The sequence below is a fragment of the Sabethes cyaneus genome, chromosome 3 (genome assembly GCF_943734655.1).
Source record: "Sabethes cyaneus chromosome 3, idSabCyanKW18_F2, whole genome shotgun sequence".
Taxonomy (NCBI): domain Eukaryota; kingdom Metazoa; phylum Arthropoda; class Insecta; order Diptera; family Culicidae; genus Sabethes; species Sabethes cyaneus.
This window is the reverse complement of record NC_071355.1, coordinates 215524472-215539068: the sequence shown is the minus strand read 5'-3', so window position 1 is coordinate 215539068 and position 14597 is coordinate 215524472. Positions and strand designations below refer to the sequence as shown.

General features: G+C 36.9%; 1 protein-coding gene across 1 annotated transcript in view; it reads left to right on the top strand.

Moving 5' to 3' along the window:
- The window catches only part of LOC128740689 (uncharacterized), a 68944-nt gene that overhangs the window by 32000 nt on the left and 22347 nt on the right, over positions 1-14597 (top strand). The window lies entirely within an intron of this gene.

The following is a 14597-nucleotide window of genomic DNA, read 5'->3' as shown; positions in this document are numbered from 1 at the left end:
TTGATTCAAAACTTGATAATAAAAGCAACTTTGAGGTTACTCATAAATTATTGCTTAACTCTTCGCAACAAATACAATTTTCCATTCATGATTCATTCATAGAGCCAGTCTAGAAAGGGTATTGCCTCTGCGTAAAATATTTCTCGAAAGCAGCATCCCACATTGAGCACATAAAGTTCTAAATACAAGGATTAACTTTCGTCATCGGGTACCAATTGTCTACTCTACATTGTTTGCAGGATGCTCATCTTTTTTCGTCGCTTTGTCGTTTGTATTGGGTCAAAGCCACCTCGCCCTCGACGGGCGATGAAAACCTGTTCCTTCTGAGCAGTCAAACCTGATCTCATTTCAATCATCATAAATGATGCTGACCATCAACACACAGATGCTGTCATTCGTCAAAAATTAAATCGAAATGCGATACATCCGATACGGATACACGATGGGTGGCTGGTGTGACGGATAGGAGTGGGTGTTTGAGGACGAGCTTAACAACGCCTGCTGGTCTGAAGAGCAAATATTCGCTTGGGGCATAAATTTTAGGATAGCTCAGACTCGCCCAACCAGTATTATTTAGCTTCGAAGTCCCCAACACGATGTTAGTCTATGTGTTACAGTAAAGTTCGACATCGGAATATTCAAAAGGTAGGTAGGCGAAGCAAAAACTGAGTGGCGGGATAAGACCGGCGACCATCGGTCTAAATAGAATAAATTTTAAACTGGTAATTTTGGACCACTCTACCGAAACTCTACAGGCAGTGCATAGTAACAAACTATCAAAATAATCATAAAAAAAATCTTATTTTTTCGCGAATCAGACGATGGCACGATTCAGCTCGTGACGATCTAATTCATTTCTGAATAGAAAATCACATTCTGGTGCCACCGCAGCGAGCGCAGCGATAACGTTTCCATTGACTGAATTGTTTTCCTTGGGAAAAATGCGGATTAAGGAAGGCGACGTTGATAATAGTGTGCAAAAAAGGCTATAAAATGAAAATCATCAGTCTGGGGTAGGACCGTTCATTTTGGGCATAGCACAAATTGCGCCATTCATCGGGTGCGCAGAATGATTATTAATTTTTCGAACAATCATTCTTCGCCTTTCAATGAACATATTTCCATTGCCCATTTGAAATCCTTTGAAAAATATTATAATTATTACAATTTATTTTAAAGCACGATAAAAATATGAAAACTGTAAAATTAAATGTTAAAAAAATAGTAGGTTGGACTGAAGCAATATAGCCACGTACAAATTGTCGTAATTATTAAATTAGAAGATATATGTGGATGAGTTTCCAAATGTGGTGAAAAAATATTGAAAAATACAAAAAATACGGTACTAAAAATGATACAGACAATCTAGGGGTTAAAATATTCTCTCATAAAACCGGAATTCAATTATTAAAAGAGACGAAAATTTACTTCTAATTCTACTTTGCTAGTAGAGTAAACTAAACCCAGCCAACGTTTTCGTACGTATATCAAAGTAACAAATAAGAAATATGTACCGATATATATCTAAAAAATTGCATTAGTTGCACCAGCATATGCGTACTACTTTGGAGGCGATATACGTACTGCAGATTATGTGTAAACAATTCACATTCGTTAGTACATATTTGTATACGATGAGATTCGACTTAACATGATTAGCGCCATAATGCTATGCAACTCTATGATGAAATTAATTATTTTAATCCAAAACATCCCGATCAGATGATTGTAACAACAATATTAAAGAATTGTAGCTCAAGTTGATACTTCTATCAAACTTTGTTATAAATGTGATAGAAAAACTTACGACACACAAAATGTTCTACCAAGATTCTATCTCGTTACTTATAACATGCTTTATTACAATTTGGTTACAGCAGGACAAAATACTGATTTTTGTAACTCATTTTGATATAAACTAGATCAAATTATATCATAACTTGATATATTTGTGATATGCCTAGAGCAAATTTTGTTACAATTTTTGTTATTTTAACTACTAATGAGACCAAGTTTATAACAAAACAGAAAGAAGATTTTGTTAGAAAAAACTTGTTGTTTAGAACTTATCCTGTTATAAATTTGATATTTTTATTTGATCGGGATGTTTTGTAAAGTGGATTAATTTTAAAATAAGGGACTAAATTTGAAATCATTGCTTATAAACTGAGAATTGATCATAAAAAATAAAAGTATTTCAAGTTTATTTTAGAACATAAAGGTTGTTACGATAAAATTTGGTAAACGTAAATTGATTAAAGTAATGAGGCTCTGTAGGTGTTCTTGGGCACCACCTGAACCTTGTTGGCGGTAATCCATGGCTTTTGTTCCGTAAGGACAGAATGCCAAATCCAACCAAAACAGCACGGAACAAACGTGTCAGGAAAGGCAGCGACTGCTTTTGCAGATACTCCTTCCCATATATTTTCTGCTTGACAAGACAGTCCCAATTGTAACGAAAATGTCGCTTTTGAAGTACATGTGCAGACAGCTTGTCAAACCAGACATTTCTTAGCGAACTTTAACAGTTTCATATGCTTGAACATATCTGCCACCTTTTTGTTCTTCTATTTGGCTTATGAAACTTCTGTCCAAAACGCTGCTTGTAAGTAGTATTTGAAGGATATAAATATTTGGTTGAATCCAATCTCGACTTTTGTTCTTGCTCTTTCATCATTTGATATTAGTTTTTGTTTTTCCGTCTTTGATCTTTCATTTTTCATGTTTTGGTTGGTTCGTCTATTGTTTTTAGTTTTACTCTGTTCTCTGTCACCTTTTCCTGTCGCCATCTTATCGTTTATCGTTGTCTAAAACAACTAACATGTATTAGTTGTTTCTCGTTTATTTAATGTCTACCTTTCTGGCATCTTTACATCATCGTCTTGTCTTTTTGTCTCGTTTAGCGATTTGTTGTCATTTGTGCCGTTTCTCTTGATGGCGCCTTTTTGTTGCCATTTTCACGTATCTTGTGAAAAAGGCTTATGTGCAAATAAGAGATTCTCTTCGTGTCTCCTCTTTTACGCCTATCACATCGAAATAATGCATTCGAATGCAATTTTTCTTAATCACTAGCTAGCTAATAATGCCAGCAACCGTTTTATGCAAAATTATTCCAATCAAGTACATTTGCATCGCCATGATAAGCGGAAGAGAGAAGATACGAAGGGAATCTTTCATTTACAGATAAGCCCTTTTCGCATGTTGCTCTAAAATTGAATTCTTTTTTGCCATTTTTTATCGTTGGTTTGCTTTTTTCATTTTCTCTTCATCGAGTGTATCCCATTAGGCACACGGACGGTAGGCATACAAACGTTAGACATAATGGACATTAGGCATAATGAACGTTAAGCTTAATGGACAACCGGCATAATGGACAACCGGCATAATGGACGATAGGTATAACGGATGATAGACATAATGGACGCTAGGTATAATGGGCGGCAGGTATAATGGACAATAGACATAATGGGCGGTAGGCATAATGGACGTTAGGCATAATGGACGTTAGGTACAGTGGATGACAGGCATAATGGAAAATTGGTATAATGTGCCGAAAGCATAATGTATGGTAGGCATAATGGAAGTTACCCAAGCAACAATGTATGTTTTATTATACTTTTATGGCAGTTTCCAAGACCAATTTTGGTTTTAAATGCCATGACAAGAGTGTAATAAAACTCAAATTGTAACTTTGGTAGGCAACCTACTGTTGGCTTGCAACAGTTTCAATCGACTTAGTTTAAAAAAGCATTAATTATGTGGTGAATCGGATTACCTACGAATCAATGGCCGAATCACGCATAACCTAAACTCAATTGGATGGAATATTAAATGATAAATGGTATAGCAGATCTAATAGAATCACAATAGCCGAGTGTTCGACCTACGCAAATGTTGGATATATACTGCCTTTACTCGCTGTCGCTCGGTCGGACTCAACTAAGGAATACCCCTACTATTCAGTAAACCTAGAAAAATGCATGCACCACAATAGAGGTGATTTCTTCGGGAGACTCATCAATCATATATGCTTTACTATTTGCACTACAAATAAATACGGCGCCAGAATAAAATGCTTTTTTTCTTTTATCATTTGATATTGACCAAACTCGTGATTTTAGTCATGACCTTGAAATGCGGTCAGGCATGTATTAATATTTTTTTTGAAATGATGATTCTACAATTGATGAAGGCCTCTATGGTTTAAAGGTACACGGGTACCAGCGAGCCACACGCCCTGGCAGGTGTTGTAGGTTCAAATCCGGTTATAATCTCTGATTATAGCTTGGTTCGACCCATGCACCTTCCAGCATTGGACAAAAGATAAGAGTCACAACGACAACTTGTTAAGCGTAGCTACCTATTACCCCCCCCCCCTCCTTTCCACTCTTTCCCCTCCATACCCAAAAAATGCTTCATTACTTTCCCTTACCGTCCCTTCATCAATTGTAGAATCATCGTTTCAAAAAAAATATCATTTGATAGTTTTCTCAAACATACGTTAATATCTTTTAATTATTTTGATAATAGCTTAACCAGTTTAACTTTGACCGTAAAAACATTATTTTTATCATTTTTTATCATTCATTATTTGAGAAAATACTTTTCGGCGAGATCTAGCCAAAATTTGGCTTTTCGAGATTCTGCCAAATACAAATTTGGTCTTCGGCGAGCTGTTGAAATCCGGCCATTTGTATTTAGGCTATTTGTTATTCGGCCGGTATCAGCCCGGCGAGTGAATGCGAGGGCTAGGCAAAACTAGCAAGAATCGGTAAACCTAGGAAAGCGAATAAACCCGGACCGATGTGGGTTTTACGGGGGAGGGCTGTCCTCCACAGTAGAGATGGTCGGGTAGCGGAAAATTTGCCCGAAACCCGCACCCGTACCCGTACCCGCCGGGTTCGGGTCGGGTTCGGGTATTGAAAAAAAATAATTTGCGGGTTCGGGTCGGGTACGGGTTCTTAATTTTTGTTTTTGAAACCGGGTATGGGTCGGGTCGGGTATCTCTATTGACGACATTTAACACTAAAGATGGTCGGGTACCCGGGCCCGTCCCGTACCCGTCGGGTTGCGGTCGGGTTTGGGTATCAAAAATAATAAACTTGCGGGTTCGGGTCGGGTACGGGTTTTCAATTTTTTCCTTGATCGGGTACGGGTCGGGTTCGGGTATTCAAATATTCATACCCGACCATCTCTACTCCACAGTGGCCGGCACTTTCAACGGCGGGTCGCACTGGCAACATTCGCGGGCTGGGGCCGTCTCGCCCTGAATCATCTCTGAAAAGTCATTAAACATTTGGGTTATTCCACGGGAAATTTACAGTCAAATTTTTTTTTCTCTTCGGAATATTTTTTTACATTCTTTGTTCAAAAAAAATCGACACGTATTTTTGTATTTCGATGTTACTGTTGGAATTCGCAAGATATGATTTTTTAAAGTATTGTAATCCGAAAAAATCACTATTTTTTAAATACTGATTGTAAACATAGTTTGTAATATCAAAAAATGACTTTCTACCAGTTGTGTTCACTATTCCACAAGCTTTCAAAATTGGTATACCATACCTCCTCTCGATTGTTTTTCAATAGTTAAATAGTGCATTTTTATAAACAATTGCAATTTTTTCAAAGTTGGAACTTTTTTTTCTCGATTTTTTTTACTTTAAAATATTTGTTCATCTTTCTCGAAGAAATACGCAAAATTTGGAAATGGAGAAATGAAAACTCTAGAAGCTATGAATTTTTATATCGATGCGCGCACGTTAATGCAAACGAGCGGACGAACGCGCGTGCTTCAACGACACGTTACACTTAATAGCATCAAAGGCGGCCTCGTTATGAAGCTGCCCGTGGTTTAGAACATCGATTGAGCATCACCGCTCGCTTCACATTAACACACGCGCTGAGTCTTTTTTCAACGTCTTTTCATCATATTTTTATCGTCTCTTGTTTTTTCATCGTTTCGCCGTTTTTTCTTTTGTTGTCTTTTTATATTTTTTTTTTGCCATTTCATCGTCGTCCTCTTAGTTGTCAAGACAACAACAATTTAATCATTTTACTGCCTTTCCATCGTTCTTTTGATGCCTTTCTGTCGTATATGCGTCATCTAGTCATCTTCTTTTTTCCATAATCTTCAGTTAGCAGTTGTTGTCTTTTTAATGCTTTCAAACGTCGTTTAATTAAACTTACGATAGTTTTGTCTTTTTACCTTTGTTATACAATATAACAAAGGTTTAGGAATTGGTCGAAAAACACGAAGTCGATCTGAGGCCCGGAGGGCCGTGTCACATATACCAATCGATCAGGTTCGACGAATGAGCAATGTCTGTGTGTGTGTGTGTGTGTGTGTGTGTGTGTGTGTGTGTGTGTGTGTGTGTGTGTGTGTGTGTGTGTGTGTGTGTGTGTGTGTGTGTGTGTGTGTGTGTGTGTGTGTGTGTGTGTGTGTGTGTGTGTGTGTGTGTGTGTGTGTGTGTGTGTGTGTGTGTGTGTGTGTGTGTGTGTGTGTGTGTGTGTGTGTGTGTGTGTGTGTGTGTGTGTGTGTGTGTGTGTGTGTGTGTGTGTGTGTGTGTGTGTGTGTGTGTGTGTGTGTGTGTGTGTGTGTATGTGTGTATGTGTGTGCGCTTCAATTTTCAATCGCCTATTTCTCGGAGATGGCTGAACCGATTCGTCTGCTATAACTTTTGTTTGAAAGGTATTTTTACCTAGTATATCACTATTAAATGGTTTCGTGGTCTGACTTTTAGTTTGAAAGTTATAAGCAAAAATGTGAAAATTACGTGACACGATTTTCTCCGGAACCACATAACCGATTTCATCGATCTTAATACCAAATAAAAGCTCTTACTATTGCTAAACTTCACACCAATTTTTATTGAAAACAAACAAGTGATTTAAAAGTTATGCTTAAAAAACCAGTTTGACAAGGTTCAAATGATCGCCTGTTTCTCAGAGATGGCCAAACCGATTTACGTGCTATTAGTTTCATTTGGCAGGTAATATAGCCGGATAGATCACTATTGAATGGTTTTTTGATTGGATGTTTAATTTGAAAGTTATGAGTAATTCAATACACCACACCAATATTAACAATAATTTATAATGATTTTAACCAAGAAAAATAACCTAATTTCAATTATTTTAATATCAAACGAGAGGTTTTCACACTACGAATATATATGCAAAATTTCATAAGAATTGGTTTTACCGGTCAAAAGATATTAACCCTCGAACACTCGCGCCAACTTTTATAACACAGTTACTCGCGCGCACAATAGCCCAAAACCAAAGAAAACGTGCGCACTAGAGTTTTGACTAGGAAAACTTGGTTTTAAGTTTATCGAACCTTTGGAAGAGTTTCTTGAAATTGAAAGCTCTATCGTCTGGTAGAATTTGAATTTTGATTAATCCCCCTAAAAGTGAAATAAAAAAATTATTTTCCTTCAGTTTCAATATAACACATTGATGTGTTCTGCAAAGTTTAGAGCATATTATTACAAGAAATTTTGCTGAAGACAGTAACCTTCTATCTCTTCAACGAAGAGATCTTATTTATTGTATATGAATTTGAAAAATCAGTTTTTCTATTTTAGCTCTTTTTGTAGTTGTTGTATGACTTTTTCATGTATTACAAAGTTGTATAAATAATGAAAATACACAACTTTGCTGAACATAGTATAGGGTATTGTCGTTATCGTCGGGCCACTGTTATGGTCGGACCATCTCGATTTTACAGTTCTAGTAACTCATGATATCTATGATACTACCATTGTAAAACTTCTTACTGTGATAGCTAACTTTTCACAATATTGTGAGTTTCAATTGTGTATTCAAAACTCTCGTACTGAATTCAGTAACTAAATCTTACAAAAAAAGTTTTCCAGGCGCAATGAACTTTTCTTCAAGAAATGATTCATAAAATGCAATTATCGAGATTAATTTTGAAAATGTATGAAGTGTGTTGTGCTGCACACGAAGACCATAGAAAAATCCCCTTCAGTAAGGTTTTGGGAAGGTTAAGGTGAAATACTAGAAAAGCGCTATTTGTAAAGGTCGGGCCACTTGAGTAATCATGCTTAGGCCACCATAATTTTAAGCGCAGAAGCGCAATAATCGCTAGAGAATGTCAGTCACGTAAAATGTGATGGAATAAAGCAAAATTAATACGATAAAAACCTAGACTTTTGTTGATTTTTTCATTATAGTTGTACACTTCGGAAAAGGCGATTGTAACAATATTGATTTTACAAGATCGCCGAAATTTCGCAAAAATGCAATTAAAAATAGGATTGGCGAATAAGGTAAATGCTTATTTTATTTTGTAAGAACAACAAGTGATAGTGTCCAGTATATACATTACATTATTAGTAAAAATAGGATATTTGTACCTATATGAGCCGTTGTTCACGGAATTCATTCTTTCTATGTCTCTATATAGAATTTCAATACATAAGACATTAGTTATAAGATTTTCTGCGGTGGCCAAACCTGTACAACATGGCCCGACTATGACAACATTTTTTGTCTTTACGTAAATGTCTATAACTTTTTTATTTTTCACGTAATCAGTTCAAAACTTTCCATAAATATACCTTATTCTTAGACCTTTGCAACGATGTATTTTGATTTCCAAAATTCTTTTTGAAACGAAATTTATGGGCGAATTCCAAAACGTGGCCCAACCACGACGACACTCCCCTACCTCTATGTTTCCTTGTTTACGAACTGTAGAACTTTGATTATAAAAAATACCCTGATTTTGACCCCGAATTACTCGACTACCAACAGACGGATACATTTTAAACATTTTACATTTGCTGGTAGTTTTGCTGCACACAGACACCATTTTTCCATATGAAGAAACGAAAGAAAATTCCAGTTGGGGCCAATTGCGGTACACCTCACATGCTACTTGCTTCGTTTCTGTGATGTCGGTTTATGCTAATCTATTTTCCTAACAATTTAAAGTAATAATGCATTGAATAATTCTGACATTTTGCTCATAACAAGTTTATTGAAGAATATACGTTAGTATATACGTAATATACGATTTGTAACTATATAACAATATGGCATTCAAAAACCTACATATGGTGTACAAAATACAACAACGTGAGTAACCGCAGGTTAATAAAAATTGATGAAATTTATTCGAGAAAACTTTATTGTTGTGAATCAAATAGAATGGCAATACAGGAAATTATGCATAGTTCAAAAACCTATAAACTAGACCTTTACTACGCAATGTATATGTTAAAGAATAATATTTCATCTTACAACTTACTTTTACTTGCACTTACCCTCATTAGTAACAACTTACACAACAATTTCATGAGAAAAGGAACTATCAAAATTTATAAGTGCTTCTATTTGGTTCAAATTTTGTAAACTTATTCAATTTCCAAACATTTCATGTAAACCAAACGTGTCGATTTCTATCTCAAATAGCAAGTAAGACCGTATAACAAAGGTTCCTTTCACCACTAGGTGGATTAAATCAGGTTTTTTGGTGCTGTTTTGGAATTTTTTCCTTGCCTTTTCATTGTTTTTTCATGTTATATCCATCACTTGTTAATCTGCTTGGTATCCTTTCGCCGTCTCTTTATTGTCTGTCTTCATATTTTAGAACTGTCGAAATTACGGATCATGGTAACTCCCTTTATTTCTCCATTTTAGTTGCTAACAATGGTATTTTAAAAGTTTTTTCAATAAGAAAACCGGTTGATTATGTTGTAAAGCGCAAACATTAATGAGTGACAAAAGTTTAAAAGTTGGTAGGTTCTTCGTCAGCATTCTAGCATCAATCTGAATACGGTGGAAGGTCCTTAGAATTACGTCATGGTAGCTGTCGTCGTAAAGCACTTGTTTGTTTTGAAATCAAACATACAAGTCACGTCCCACTTTACATGAGTATGATTAATTTCAAACATTTTTGATTGTTCAGTTTTTCGCAGGTGCTTTTACTCCGTTTGCATTCGGCTTAACTCGTCCAGAAAAAACAAGTGAGTGTTTCTTAAATAAAGACTTAAAACATCAAAGTATAGACTAAACATAAGCAAACAATTTGTAGTCGAAGAAAAATTGTTGCTGAGTGATACAATAATTGTCTCCAGTACTTCTTTGTGCACTATTTAATCACTCATTTTCAGACTACATGTGGCGATCTTACTCCGTGTCACCCCTAGAGAACGAGCTGTTTTGCATTTTTCATTCGAATACTAAACAGATGATTCGAATGGCGTTTAAAAACGCATGAAAAATCGAAGCCTGTCGGTTCGAGATCGCATTCTTTTCCAGCGAATTTGCATAAGTATTTGTGGATGAATTGATTCGGTCGGATTTTAGATCGTCCGGACCGGGCAAGTTTGCGCTGCCTGCGGCACATGGCCGGCAGAGAATCTAGTTTAGAGTGGCGAAATTTAAAATTAAAATTTTCAAGATTCACTTTCATCACGAACCTTCAACCCGGAAGATAACGCAAAACTCGTTTCTCTAAGGTGACTGAGTATTCCAATTTCCAACCGTTCTGAACAGTCGCCATCCAGCCAGCAGCGAAGACAATCGACGGCGTCTAACGAACCGGGAGGGGACATAATACCATATTTTATGGTCCAAGGGCACAGCATTAGAATAGCTATGAATGCAAATTGTGGAGTTCATACATATGAATGAAAAATGTAGAGTTTTCACACAAAAGAAAGCAGGTTTGTACCTCATTAGTACAAACGGATAATACTTAACTTGATTGTAACTTTGAATTCAGGTTTTATTTTACAGAAATATATGTCTTTTAACAAAGGCACAATATTGTGTTTCAAAAGAAGAATAGCTTTAAAAAATACTGTTACAGTTAACAACAAACAAATAAACATTGGAATTTCTTTGTCATTACTTTTTTATGTCAACAACCTTTTCCTTTGCAGGTTCATGTTGCACTACTTAATGCCGATTTATTGACTATATGTATGCGGATTGGTTTTAATAGACATTTTAAAATGATTTAATAGGATATTGCAGCAAGGCCTAGGTTGTTAACGTTTAGCTTAGGGGAAACGTGGAACTACTGATTTTAATTCAACGGACTTCGCAGCCAGCTGTTAGAATGCTGTACAATTTTGTGGATTTTTTTGACTTTAACTGCCTTTCCCTGTGCCGTACTTGGAGGACAACTAGTAGGATACATAACCAATGTTGGCGATGCTCATCAATAGACATTACCATGATTTTTTTCGTTTGATCCTGTTCAATACCTACCCAGAATAAGTATTTTATCTATTCAAGCTTCGAAACAATTCAAACTAATATTTATAGTCACGTAAATAACGAATTTACTCTCCACCAAACCACTCATTGGTACAAAGTACAGTCCTCGAACAACATACCGCGAGCGTTAAAAAATCACCAGCCTCAGTCAGATATGCTTCAATGGTACGGTAAAGCGTAATAAAATGCAAAGCTTTCAACGTTAAATGCATGTACGAAACAATGCAAATTTAGTTATAAGGTTCGCCTTTTCGGCGCTTGAATATATTAGAAAGCCTTCCATGTAGAGAAGCGCATACCTATTACTCCCGCCATATTCTTCGGCGATAATAAACTGGAATTTTGTCGCAGCGCGATCATGACCTACACAAACCTAATAGCGCCCTTTACCCTGAACAACAGATGTAGATATCTGAATGAAGTCCCCTCGAAGTGTATAATTAAATTAACACGAAAACGGCTAAGAGGTCTCTCTTCGACAATGTCGTGCAAGAAAAAAAAGTTGTCAAGGTTTATATATTCCGAAAACTAGGTTTCAGTAAACTTTGGTTCTGAATTCTTATTTTTATTCAAATTGTAGAATGGAAACCCAACATTTTGATTAAATACATACCAGATTTCTATCTCTTTGTACTATTATTCAGTATCAAAAATTCATTTTGAATCGTGGGTTATATGGTTTAACATTACTATGGCGGCCAAGTAAAAAAAACTGAAATAATATGCATGCATTTTTAAGATAAAGCAACCAGAAAGTTAGTTTAAAATTGTCGATTCTTCGAATAAAATTTTCATTTTTTTGTGGATCTTTCATCTACTAACGTTCACGATTTGAAAAGGGAAATGATGCCTAGTCATAAACATTATCATCCTCTGGAATTTAAAGATCGAGTTCATTGTAAAACATTCACACCGCGTTATTTGTTTTATATTAAGTTTGTTACCATTGTATATATCTTCCACTAATTTTATCTTGCAGTACATATTTCGTTCCAGAACTGGCACACACTTCGGTTGAAGACACTAAATCAATCGAACGTATTCTTTGTTCGCAATAAATTTATTTTTAGTTTATTGGAAACTTCATTTGCATACTAATTGTGCCCACGACGGAAGCGACTTCTCCCAGGACTCCGTCGACCCGGTTGGCTAATGAACCGGCGCCACTGGTTGTGATTAGTTGCGACAGAAGGCGGAACTCAGAGTTTTTTTAAACTTAGAAAACCTTTTCGATGTCAGCTGGAATTCAAAAGTGTGAGACGATAGAATGATGCTCATTCTACAGTCATCGAATTAAAATCATTGCTTGTGAGTTTCTCAAAGCTTTAGAACAGATGGATTTTCCTCTATCGTGCAAGCTGTTGTTAAGGTGAAATTAGTCGTCATCGATTCTGCCAAGTTCAAAAGCAGTTTTATTGTTTAAAACAAAAATTCTGTTCATGATAATATATTTGCTGTGTTCAGATTGGCAAGAAGAATGTAGTATTTACATTTTTATAAACAGAATCCCGCTTTGGCCCGAAAAACTGCTTCCGAAATTGGGCTTTCCGACAAAAGTGTAGTGACTGCTATTTTCCCGTTAAAGCAATCAGCGGGGTTGTGTACAAGACACGACCGCATGGTTGACGTACAACTGCGTTGGTCTCGGAGCGAAAATTATAATGGCAGCAGCTAACGTACGACCAAGCTGCGCACACCCAACTCTTCAATGCAAATATTTTGAGAAAACAATGCCAAATATTTTAGCTTTAGGGCAAAAGAAATTTACGATTCGCTGTAGGGTAACCAAATGCAAGTATCCAAATTATGTACGGCTGCTGATGGGGTCCAAAATAGGTTGGTTACCCTATTCCACTAGATTCATAGAAATATATCCAATCGATTGCAACAAAAACCTTCAAAATAAATTGGGAAATTACCAAATCAAAATTTAAAAGGTTTCATCTGTGATTTTTCAATTCGAATATGTCGATTCAATTCTTCAATGAAAAATTTTAACAATACTGATTATGACTGATTGACCTTGAAATGCTTAGTGGTGGCGATGAAATTAGCATAAACCTAATTTTTGACGATCGAACCAGCCTAATATGTGCCCTTTGATTTGGGAATTTCGTTTGAACTCTTCCATGACAAATTTTGATAGCCCTAATTGACTAACCGATTTTGGACCCCATCTGTAGCTATACATAATTTGGACACTCAAATACAGCAAAATCAAATGAAAGTGTCTAAATTATGGTGGTGATTGGTGAAAGACTAGATTATGCATAATGTCATACCTACGCGTACCTGTGAAAATAAAGTAAACCCCATAGTGGTTCCCAGCCTTTTATCCAGGAACTCCTATCCCTACCTCCTCGTGGTACCAGCAGGAACCTTAGCGGAGATCGGGTGATCAACACCGGTGGAAAATAAGGTCGTATTCCGACAGGGAAGGAGGAACTCATGCCATGCGTCTTGAGCGTCTTTTCCCATGACTCTTGATGGCTTGACGATTCCGCAACCCAGCCCACGAATGTAGGAGCGGTTCACGACAGCGTCTGATCCGAAGCGGGCGGATGAATTAAGACATGTGTTGTCGTGGCACTACAGATGAGATGGGAGCTCCATCACGAGACTTGGTAACGAGGCCCTTGCAAGGGAACCCACGAACTACGAACTTACTACTACGAACAATCAAGGAACAATCCTACGAACAATCAAGGAAATCCGACTCGGAGCAATCGGCATGGACGAAATAAGGACATGGAATGGATGCTTGTCACCTGGTACTACAAAACATTGAGTTTTGTGGGTTAGAACCCCGAGAGATCTGCACCATGGCACTAAAGGAGATCTGTCGCAAAGGCAAAAAAGTGCGAAAGATCGCTGACGCAAGGCCCAATTTTACCACAACGGTGGAGCAACCAACGAGCTAAAAATTGACTTTGTAGTTATGGGCAGAAGGCAGGATCGCGTGATGGACTGGAAGGCCATAAACGAGAGGATGTGTATGTTGAGAATAAAAGGCCGTTGCTTCAACTACAGCTGTTCGCCACCTGACACCACGATCGTCATCGGCAATATGAACCCCCAGCTCAAAATGGAAGTGTTGTATACACCAGTGATTGAGTCCCATAACCTGTACAACGACACGAACGATAACGGACAGCGATGCATCATTTTTATTTCGAATGTTTGGATCATCGTTCAATTGTATGTCTGGATTTAGTTGATTTTTTTTCGGTGAAGGAATGAAACAGTATCAGATTTTCTGCGCTACGCGTTTCAGCCTACTATGTATATTGCATTCAACCATCTTCGAACGCAAGAAAACACGTCTTAATCCTACGAGT